The 12,382-nt window shown below is 37.0% G+C and overlaps 1 long non-coding RNA gene across 1 annotated transcript in view; it reads right to left on the bottom strand.

Annotated features, from left to right (window-relative positions):
- LOC129624562 (uncharacterized) overlaps nt 1-7,470 on the bottom strand; it is a 186,005-nt gene extending 178,535 nt beyond the window's left edge. Inside the window, exon 1 of the long non-coding RNA XR_008701011.1 lies at nt 7,357-7,470. This is a non-coding gene — a long non-coding RNA (uncharacterized LOC129624562). The remainder of the gene's footprint in view (nt 1-7,356) is intronic.
- Between the last annotated feature and the right edge of the window lie 4,912 nt (nt 7,471-12,382).

Genomic DNA, 12,382 nt, shown 5'->3' with positions numbered 1-12,382 from the left:
TGTTGGAAGGAGGAGAATAAGAGTAAGAAGTTAATTTGGATTTTCTACTTTAAATGAACCAATAACTTCCACGGATTCACATTTTATTTTTCTTTATTCCACTTTATTAGGAGAAACTGTTCCAATTCTAGAAATAAAGATTGAGATCACTGATTGAATAGATGCAATATTTCTTTGTAGAGACAAATTCTGCTTTTTCAAGCATCTTATTTTCTTATCCTATGGCAACAGGAAAATATATGAGAGTCATTCTTTGTGATCTGTATGTCATGCTTTATCCAAATGTTATCACTATCTTCCCAGATTTCTATATTAGACAATTAAAAGTTTGTATGGCCAAGCTTTGTAAGTATTAAACTAAGAGCTATGTAGTTGGAATATTCCACCTGAGATCATAATTGTTTCATACTTCCCAATGTAATTTTAAATAATTTTAAAAATATTTCTGCATTTAATTCATGGGATATGAGAATGAGTCATATGTTGATGGATCTACACACATTCCTTCATGTTCTGCTCCCCACTTCCAAGAATTAACTCAGTAGAGTGGTCAAGGTACCTTGGAAAATACTGATTGCCCCCCAGTACTCAGTTGCCCTGGAGACTAATTTCAAAATTCATCCATTTGGTTAAAATGTTAAAACCTCAGATATTACATTTACATATATACATCCAACTCCATCTCTGGCATTACAGAAAACCAAATACCCAGGTCAACCTTTGAAAACAACTAAAACTTCTGGATAAGTAATTTTTAAAAAAACTTCTTAAACACAGCCATTAGTTGGTGAGAAAGTAAGATATTCTGAGACCAAGAAATAAATGAAAAGGGGAAATTCAGGGCAGAAGCAGAACACTAAAATCTGTCTTATTCTGTGAGCATTTAAACACACAGATAAATTTTAGCTTCAGATTTCTTGACCATGCTTTCTTTTCCCTCTTTTTCTTTCCTTTGCTACTTGTGGAACATGGCCAAGGCTGAAAAACGTGGAGGAGTCAAGAAAGTGGTGGTGTCTTGGGGTTCAAAGAAATATCAGAAACTGGTGGGGGTGAGGTTGCAGTTTGGCTCAGGAGATGGAGTTGGGGTTGGCTGAGCAGTCAACAGAGGAGGTAGTGGCAAGACTGTAATCTGAGAACACAACAGAAAGGCCAAGACCATGAAGATAGCTAGCATGTTGGGGGTATCAGTTACATACAAGAAGATTGGACAAGTAAGTGAATAACATTGAGGATAATGGAAGTCAGATTTCTTTTTATCAGAACACAGAGTGGGGAAACTAAGCCAGAATTAACACAATGTTATTACTGGATTAAGAATGGAAATACATAAACTCAGAGGATAGATAAATGACAGATAGAGACTTAAATAGATACAAAGATTTATAGATGTATACAGATACATATATAAATATTCAGACATTAGAAATAGATAGAAATAGATATAGAAATATAAATCTGTGTGTGACAAATGTTTTTTTTTCTAATTATATTTTTTATAAATATGCCTATACAACATGCATTCCCTACCTTATTTACTGAGAGAACTTAGAAATGAAACATACATAACAATGGACACATTGAATGTCCAGATCTTGGTTCCCTACATATAGTCATCCATAAAGGACTGGAATTCCTTGGAGAAATAGCTCACTCCAGGACTGGGGCATGAAAAGTACAAGATGGAACCAGACTTGCAAAAATAACGGAACTTCCAAAGAATGATAGCAGCATGTCAAAATGGGCCTATTGTAACATGAAAATAAAGAATAATAAATGGATTACAATAATTTAAATAGAGTAATAAATACTTGGGGAAGAAGAAAAAGCTCCTTTTTACAATGGAATGACAACTTGTAAATATAGGAGGAATAATGGAAATAGATGAGCACTATTTGGCAGCCATCACAGTGCTGTTTGATTCAAGTAAGCCATAAATAGAAATTAAAAGGCAAGAGAAGAAAGTACAAAATTTAAAAGGTGGTACAAATAAAACCACAAAGTAAGATGATAGATATAAATATCAAAATATTAGTGATTTCAGTACATGTAATTGGACTGAATGACTTATATAAAAGACAAAGCATACCTACCTGGATACCTACCTGGATTTGAAATAAATGTTAACTCCTCAAAAGGAATTAGACTTTAATGGGAGACCTAAAACTGTGAAATTACAAAAGAAGAAAACACAGGACCAAAGTTTCAGGATTTGGCAGTGATTTTTTAGATATGACATCATAACCACAACAGCTACAATAATAGCAACAACAACAAAAAATAGATAAATGGAACTATATCAAACTTAAAAGTTTCTACATAGCAGAGGGAAGGATAGAGTAAAAGTAAATGAAAAAGTGGGAAAAAAAAAACATTTGCAAAACATACATATTGCGAGTCAGAATATATAAAGAAATCCTACAGCTCAACAGAATGAAAGATATACTCCAGGGTTTCCCTGGTGCTCCAGTGATTACAAGTTCATCTTGCAATGCAGCAGACACACAGTTCAATCCCTGGTCCGGAAAGATCTCACATGCCACAGAGCAACAAAGCCCATGGATTGCAATTACAGAAGCCTGCATGACTATAGCCTGTACCCCATAACAAGAGAAGCCACTTCAATGAGAAGCCTGCATATCACAACAAAGAGTAGCCCCTGCTCACCACAACTAGAGAAAGCCTGGGCACAGCAAATGAAGATCTATCATAGCCAAAAATAAATAAATAAATAAAATTAATTTTTAGAAGATACATTCCTAGAAGATACGCAAATGGCCAAGTATATGAAATGATGTTCAGCATCACTAAATATCAGGGAAATGTATATCAAATTCCCTTGATATACATTGATATATGTCAGATGTATATCAAAATCACATGTTATAGGAGAGCTACTAACTAAAACAATGGGGGTGGGGAATAAGTGCTGGTAGAATGTACAAAATCAGAACTCTTATGCACTACTGGTGTGAATGTTAAAATGATACAACCACTGTGGGAAACAATGCTAAATTTCCTCAAAAAATTAAAAATAGGTAAACCATGTAAGACCCTGACGTTGGGAAAAATTGAAGGCAAAAAGAAAGAGGGTTACAGAGACGAGATAATTCGATAACATCACTGACTCAATGGACATGAATTTGAGCAAACTCCCAGAGACAGTGAAGGACAGGGACGCCAGGCACACTGCAGTCCATGGGGTCACAAAGAGTCAGACAAGACTATGTGACTGAACAACAAACCATGTGATCCAGGAATCTCAGTTGTTGGCACACATCCAGAAGTATTGAAAGCAGGATCTTGAAGAGATATTTGCACATCCATGTTCACTGCAACATTGTTGAATATAACTAAGAGGTGGAAGCAATATAAATGTCCATCAATGTATAAATGAATAAAGAAAATATAAAAAGCCCAGGTACAGTCCAATTCTGACTGTTCATAACATCATATGACATGGGCTCGATGGGAACAGAAGCTGAGCTGTTCTGAAGTTTTAGGGGTGATGAGAGTTTGGAGATGGGACTTGAGCTATCCTTTCAATGCTGTCATGTTGACTATGAATCTGTCTAATGAGAGAAATTTGTTCCCAGGTAAGACTTCAAGTAAAAAGGTTTACAGCATTCTCAAGTAAAAGCAAAGTAAGCAGAGTAAGCAGGTAACATTACCTACCTCTCATTAAAGTGAAAGCAATATTTTTTTTTTCTCTAGATGACACAATTGCAAAGAAAGCAATCTTTGCACAAGAAAGTAATCAAACGGGGTTTTGGAGTCTCAACATAAGGAGGAGCCAACTGCCCACCCCAGCCTAGTGAGGGCTAGGAGAATGTGTCCTAGGGCCTGCTGCTGCTGCTGCTGCTAAGTCGCTTCAGTCGTGTCCGACTCTGTGCGACCCCACAGACGGTAGCCCACCAGGCTCCCCCGTCCCTGGGATTCTCCAGGCAAGAACACTGGAGTGGGTTGACATTTCCTTCTCCAATGCATAAAAGTGAAAGTGAGGTCGCTCAGTTGTGTCCGACTCTTCGCGACCCCATGGACTGCAGCCCACCAGGCTCCTCCGTCCATGGGATATTCCAGGCAAGAGTACTGGAGTGGGTTGCCATTGTGCAAAGGAGAAGGGAACCACTCAGATTCTTAAAAATACTTCTGACCTCCCCCTACCTGGGGAAAGATTTTCAAGAGTTTTTCTTTAAAAGGGAATGAAGAAACATCTGCATTAAAATATCACATATGGTGTTTCTGGTTTCCTATATTATTATTATGTTTTGTTTTTGCCAAAAACTAGTACAATTGCTGGCAATTGTCATTTCTTAAGACAAACTTAATTATCCTTAAATAAATCTTTTTTAAGTTTTGAAAAGTACTAGAAAAATTCATTGGCCAAGCAGACAAAGAGAGGCAAAGGGAGGGTGGGATGAATTGTGAGAGCAGCATTGACATATATATATAAATAGCTAGTAGGAATCTTCTGTATAGCACAGGGAGCTCAGCTAGATGCTCTGTGATGACCTCGAGAGGTGGGATGAGAGTGGGATGGGAGGGAGATCTGAGAGGGAGGGGATGTATGTTTACATATGGCTGATTTAATTTTTGCATTGGAGAAGGAAATGGCAACCCACTCCAGTGTTCTTGCCTGGAGAATCCCAGGGATGGCGGAGCCTGGTGAGCTGCCGTCTATGGGGTCGCACAGAGTCGGACACTACTGAAGTGACTTAGTAGCTTAGCAGCATGGCAAAAACTAATACAATATTGAAAAGTAAGTATACACCAATAAAAATCTAAAAATAATTGATCAAGACTTAAATGAAGATTATTAAGCATGACTTCGCTATCACATATAGGGAATGGTGTCTGTTAAAAAATCTGAACTTACATTTTCCAAATATGTTTCATTTCCATCTGTTTGAAACTATTTAACATCCCCCTCCATATTGAAGTGCTATTTGTACTGAAGTACATAGCAAAGACTTTGGGAAATTTTTTATTTAAAATAATAATAAATGCATTCTTTCAGAAAAAAGAAAATGTGGAGTATACATACAATGAAATATTATTCACCCTCAAAAAAGAAATAAGTCCTGTCATATACTACAACATGGATGAATCTTGAAGACATTATGCTAAGTGGAATAAGCCATTCACAAAAAGACAAATACCAAATGATTTGACCTAGATGAGGTGTCTGAAGAAACAAAGGGCAATGTGGTTACCAGAGGTTGAGCAAAGGGGAAATGGAGAACTGTTTCAGTTTTGCAAGATGAAAAGTTCTAGAGATCTGACATATGAAAATATACATATAGTTAAAGTGACTGTGTGTGCATGTGTGCATATGTGTGCTCAGTCTTGTGTAACTCTTTGCCACCCTATGACTGTACACAACCAGGATCCTCTGTTCATGGGATTTTTCAGTAGGAATACTGGAGTGGGTTGCCATTTCTTCCGCCAGAGGATCTTCCTGACTCAGGGGTCAAACCTGTGTCTCCTGCCTCTCTTGCATTGCCAGGAGGATTCTTTACCAGTGAGCCACAGGGTATGCACTTAAAAATAGTTAGAATGATACATTTTATGGTATATGTATTTTACTGCAATTAAAAAAACATATCAATTGGTAACAGAAAGAAAGAGAGAGAAAGGAGAAAAACAGGAAGGAAGAAAGGGACAAAGTCAGCAGCTCCATAGTGTCTACAGAGACACACTAAAACATAACAGTCCTGAAAAGATAAAATAAATGGATTATAAATATTATAACTGATGAACACTAAACAAATTTTAAAGATAAGATGTGTTTATAAAGATATATTAGACAAAATAGACTTGAGGAAATATGTATTAGCAGAGAAAATAATAAGCATTACAAATCACCAGAAAGATAGAATTCTCACCTTATATCATCTAACAACAGACCTCAAAGTGTTTAAAGCAAGACATTATAGAACTATAAGAACTAGACTAATCCAGAAAATGGGAGATTTCAGTACAATTTTCTTAATAATAAATCATATAGTCAAAACATCAGTAAGATTATGAAAACTGAACCACAAAATTAACAAGGTACATAGAGCACAGAAACCAATTATGCTCACAGTTGTATACTTCCTTTTTAAGCACACATAAAATATGTAAGAATACTAGTTAGGGGCTTCCTTAGTGGTCCATTAAAGAGTCCACCTTGCAATGCAGGGAGTGCTGGTCAGATGCCTGGTCCTAGAAGATCCCACATATTGGAGCAACTAAGCCCATGTGCTACAGCCACTGAGCTCATGTCCTGCAAATTCTGAGGCTCCCATGCCCTAGAGCCTGTGCTCTGCAACAAGAGAAACCACTGCAATGAGAGGCTCACGCACCACAACTAGAGAGTAGCCCCTCTCACCACAACCAGAGAAAACCCACGTGCAGCAATGAAGACCCAGCACAGCCCCAAATAAAGATAAATAAAATGTTTTAAAAAAGAATAATGGCTAAAATTGAGTTACAGACACCATTACTCTAAGGATTTCTCAATCTCAGCACTATTGATATTTGGCCTGGATAATACTTTGCTGTGAGAAGGTAACCTCTTCATGGTAGTATTTTTGAGAGCATCTCTGACCGCAATTCACTAGATGCCAGTAGCAACACCCTTTGCCAATCTCTCCTCACCTCTTTATCTCTGCTGTGAAACTTACCTGTTTCCACTGTACTAAAAAGGCTTAAATGTATAAAAGAAAAATAAAATTTTAGAAAAATCAAGAATAATTTTGTGCTCTTGGCATAGCAAAAATCTTGTATGCAAGACATAAAAAGAGAAATCTGTAAAGAAAAAGGATATACATTTGACTACATTAAAATGAAGAATGTTCATCAAAAACTGTCCCAAAGAAAATACAAGTCATAGACTGAGGGAAATAAGTTTTCAATACATACAACTGCCAAAGGATTAGCATTCAGAATATATAAATTATATGCATCAAAAAGAAAACCATAAATGGTACAATTCTTAAAGGACAAAAAAGCAGACACTTGACAAAGAAGAAAGTCCAAAAGCCCAACTAATAAATGAGAAAAATCTCAATCTTAGTAAAATGGAAATGTAAATTAAAACTGCAGTTATTCACCATTTCATATCCACCTGGCTGCCAAAATTTCAAAAGTTTCATATTATCAGGTATTATAACAGATGTAGAACAACTTTTGGAATGTAAATTGATATAATTATTTGGAAAACAGCCTGACCCCACCTAATAATTTGAAAATGTGTACACCCTACAATCATGCAAGTCTGCTTCTAGGTGTATACCTAGTGTCTTAGTCTGCTCAGATTGCCATAACAAAATATCATAGACTGGGTGGCTTAAACAACAGAAATTTGTTTCTTACAGTTCTGGAGGCTGAGAAGTCCAAGTTCAAGGTGCCAGAAGATTGGCGTCTAGGGAGACCTTCCTTCCTGGTGTGTACACTTGCCTCCTTGCTGTATCCTCACATAGCCTTTCCTCTCTCTCTATCTTCCTCTTTTTATAAGGTGACCAATCCTATCAGGTTAAGATCACAGCCTAATGATTCACTTAATCTTAATTACCTCCTAGATGCTCTGTCTCCAAATACTGTCACATTGGGTGCTGAGACTTCAACATGTGAATTTGAGAGACAGAATTCAGTCCTACCTAGAGAATGTTTTGCATATGTCCATCAGTTAAAATGTACAATACTCACAGCTAAGACAACTGCCTGGGAAAATCATAGCTGAACTAATTTGCTCATTACCAGACATATAAAGAAGTTGCTGTAGACCATACAACCCAGCTGAGCTGACCCAGACCAAAAGTACCATCCCAGCAGTCCCATAAAAACACAAAAATAAATGAAATTGTGGGTTTTCTTGAGTCACAAAGTTCTGGGTTTTACTGTTATGAAGAAAAGTTAACTATAATAGTAAACCAGTAGTCTCTAAATTTATATGTACTTAAAATTTATCCAGATTGAATCAAATGAACACATGGTTGTTATATGCATGTGTGCATTTTCCATTTTATTTATTATTTTTTCACCCCATCAGCTATATCTATTCTCTAGCTGATGGGGTGAAAAAATGAGATAAAATCCATTGGAAATCTACACTGTCCAAGGTGAAAATAGTAGTTGAAGGTAATGGTATTAGTATATTTCACAAGACATTGAATTAGTAACTAAATAGTATATAAAATAAATGATAAGAAAAGCATTTAGGCTCAAATTATTAAGAAAGTTATCAAAGAAGAGGTAGAATACACCTATTTAGATCATTTATCCTTTAATATTTTATTCATCCAAGATTTGTCATTCAGGTGGAAATTAATCTGTATCATAAAGCAAATTTCAATTTGAGGGTTGTTATATGTTAAGCATCATGTTAAGAGATGATTAGAATATGATTGAGATCCATTCCTTATCATTAATGAAGACAGACACACAAATAATAATAATTTTAATAATAAATAATAAAATAGAGATATAGAAAAGGATATAAAGTAAAATGCAACAGCATAGATGTGAGATAATTTGCTTGTTTGCAGGTTTACAGAATCTTTCTTAGAGAGTTTTCCTGAAGGGAGAGAAAGAGTTAGCTAAGCAAATATATTCTGGAAGAAGTACTCATAAACAAAAACAAGATATATGAAATAACACAGAATATACATATTATATATAGTAGGCTATTTATCATTCAATGAATGTTGTATACCTTCTATATGTAATCACTCCACTAGAGAACAGAGTAAGGTATAAAATGGAAATGTGAGAAAAGAATTTATTACTAGTAGATACAGTTACACAATAAAGAAGTTAACAATCTTTAAAACTTTAAAAATATTAAAAGTTATGAAAAACACTATCAAGAGAGAACAGAGTGCTATTCAAAGTCAAAAGAAGCAATGGAAGTATTTTTAACCATAGGAATAGTATGCTTTAATTTACAAATTCAGTACTTTAGACTTTCTAAAATAAAAATCACACATGAGAATATTCAAATACAAAACAGGAGAGGAAAAGGTTTCTAGGTCAGGCTCAGTACTACCTTGGACTTTGTTTTGAAAGGCAAGAAATGTCATTGAAGAGTTTTAAGTCTATGGACTGCATGACCAAATTTATCTGGAAGATCTATTGAAGTTTCAGTATGGATCAGAAAATACTGTAGATGGATGAAGGGCAATGTTGGAAAAGGGAGTCAGCAGAGGGCTCTAGCTGCATCCAAGCAAGAAAAGGTGAAGACTTGACAATCATGAATTTCCTGTTACACCAAAAGGACTATCATTAGAGAATATAGATTGAGTACATGAGCAATAAGTCTTCCATGATGGCTCAGTGGTAAAGAACCTGCCTGCCAGTGCAGGAGACAGTTCTAATCATGGACCAGAAAGATCCCCTGGAGGAGAGCATGGCAACCCACTCCATAATTCTTGCCTGGAAAATCCCATGGACAGAGAAGCCTGGTGGGCTATCGTCCATAGCATCACTAAAGAGTTGGACACGACTTAGCAACTAAAACAACAACATGAGGAGTAAGGTTTAGCATTAGAAGAAGTTTTAGAATTATCACTGAAGGAAAGAAGACATGGAGTTGATCAAAGGCACACAAAAGGATTGTTGATGGCCTTTCATTGGTACAGGAGATGATATATTTTTCATAATTGTATAGCTGGCATCTGATAATTTGTCTGTCTAGCACTTCTCAGCCTTTCTTCTAGGAAAATGTCCCCCTTCTAGAAAAATTCCCAGCCCCCACACTCAACATATCCCTCAAATGAAGGAGTTTCAATGCTTTTAAATTACTCTTCCTATTTGGCTACAGTGAGTCAACTGTGAGTGGATATTTTTCTCAACCTCAAGACCTGAACAATCAGTGATAACTAATACATTGATGCTCTCAAATAATACTTATGGAGTGGTTCCGGAGAAGACTCTTGAGAGGCCCTTGGATAGCAAAGAGATCAAACCAGTCAATCCCAAAGGGCATCAACCCTGAATATTCATTGGAAGGACTGATACTAAAACTGAAGCTCTGATACTTTGGTTACCTGATGGGAAGAGCTGACTCATTGGAAAAGACCCTGATGCTGGGAAAGATTGAGGGCAGAAGGAGAAGGGGACGACAGAGGATGAGATGGTTGGATGGCATCACAGACTCAATGGACATGAGTTTGAGCAAGCTCCAGGAGATAGTGAAGGACAGGGAAGCCTGGTGTGCTGCAGTCCATGGGGTCATAAAGAGTCACTATTGTTTAGCCACTAAACAACAGGCACTATAGTCAAAGTTTTTTTTTTTTTTAAGCTAACTTATTTAATTATCATAAAAATGCAATGAAGTAGGTACAATTATTATCTCCTTTTGTTCAGATAAGAAAATTGAGGCACAGAATGTAAACTGGCCCTGAGTCACACACAGACTGGGTTTTGAATTCTAGCTTTGTTACTTTACACCCCATACATTCTTCAGTTCAGTTCAGTTCAGTTCAGTGCGGTCGCTCAGTCGTGTCTGTCTCTTTGCGATTCCATGAATCGCTACATTCTTAACCACTATCTAATACTGCCCTTGACAAATTCTTTCATCCAGAATATAACTTCTCCAAGAAGATCCAATCAGAGCCTTATCTTGGATTTCTGACCTTAGGAATCAGGAAAGCCAAACTCAGTCCATCCTCTGGTAGTGGATCAGAAGCACTGGGCATGGTAGCCACTAGGCACCATGAGTTCAGCTATGTGGAAGAAGCCAGACTGAGAAACTGAGGAAGGCATCTAGAAAAAAATGTGTCTTTAGTGGTCAGACATGCTATGAGGTGGAATTTTCTTCTCTGGCTCTACTCATCTCTGAGACCAACTGGAGCCCTGACCTCCTATTAACATGATGTGAGCTTACTCAGCACCCTTTCTGGATAAACTAGCTTAAATTGAAAGCTGGCATCCAAGAGTCATGAGTAATTAAGGATACCAATCTGCATAGCTGTGGGAGCATCTTTAGCAATGCTCGATCATCCAGAGGGACAGCAGATTGCTGTGAGAGTCCTGGCTGGGGACTCATCAGACAGTTGTGTTAGGAAGCCGGAGATGCAAGTAAGTTGAGCGTGTGAAAGACAGTCAGGTGGGAAAATAAGTGAGATTCAGAAGAAAGTGTATCGTAGTGGGAGAGAAAGCAGTTCCTGAGGTAGACTGGACAAGTAATTCAACCTCTCAAGCCTCAGTGTCCTTATGTTTTCTTTGGGGTAATAGTAATTGCCTACCAGTCTCATGTACTGCAAGGATTAAATAATGTATATAAAATGTTTATCAGAGTGCCAGGCTATAGTAATCTCTCCGTAAGTGTTATTGCTTAAGTTGATGTATGGACCCAGTGCCAGTCAGTTGAGGTATGGACCCAGGATCTACGAGAAGGGGATGCTTGAACTGATACTGAAGGACAAATGCAGTCGGGTAGGTAAAAGGAGGCAGATATTCCCCATTTGTTCATCCTCTAATTTATAATACAGGTGATACCAGCCTCTCCTACACACATTCCACAGGGGCTAAAGTCATAGTCCAGAAAAGTATAAATAGATCACTTTAGTGATAAACTTTAAGCAATATGCAAAGTGAATAAAAACTGAAAATTAAATCCAAATTGTTGCTCTGAATTTAAATTTTAGGCTTTTTCTTTGCAAATGAAATGCATAATTCTTAAAGCATTAGTGTATACGTAATTGCATCATAGCTGGTAAACTTTCTCCTACCTGGACCAAAAGTGATTCAGCCTGTACTTTTGCAATGAGTAATGAAGAAACTTCCAGATGGAGAGGTTTAATTTGTGAGATTTTCCCTAGTCTATTCACATTGGCTTTAACTTCCATTTTAAATTACAGAGAGAATTCCCAAAATTTCAAAGAGCCCCAAGAGATCTGGTGAAACAGCTAATCTCTTTCTAGGAGCATGCTAACAAAAGCAATTTCTTACTGAGCTATATGCTGCCCAGTGGGACTGATAATGAATCTGCATTATGGTAACCTTTATAAGAAGGGAAGATAAGAAGACCTTTTGGGGAGGTGTATTTATTAGGTGGCGAATGTGTCTTTCCGCATGTGGATTCTTCTGTTTAGATCCACTATTCACTCAACCATGCCAAGAAAGACCTTCTGTCTTCCTGCTTTCAGCAACTCCTCTGAATTTATAGCATCCAGTCTATTACACACCATGATGTCAGTAAATAGCCAACACCAATGTGCTGTACAACTTTTTTAGTGTCCGATTTCTCTCATTTTGGAAAGGCATTAGATTTGCATAGCCTATTGCAGGCTTTATACTAATTTCCTTCTAAGATTTATAAAGAGCTCATACTTGTTAGCACAGATACTGTGTTTGTTTATAAACTGGAAAATGGGACCGAAAGCTTGTACACTGTCAA

Source organism: Bubalus kerabau, chromosome 12, assembly GCF_029407905.1.
Source record: "Bubalus kerabau isolate K-KA32 ecotype Philippines breed swamp buffalo chromosome 12, PCC_UOA_SB_1v2, whole genome shotgun sequence".
NCBI lineage: Eukaryota > Metazoa > Chordata > Mammalia > Artiodactyla > Bovidae > Bubalus > Bubalus kerabau.
This window is presented reverse-complemented; position numbering and strand designations above follow the sequence as displayed.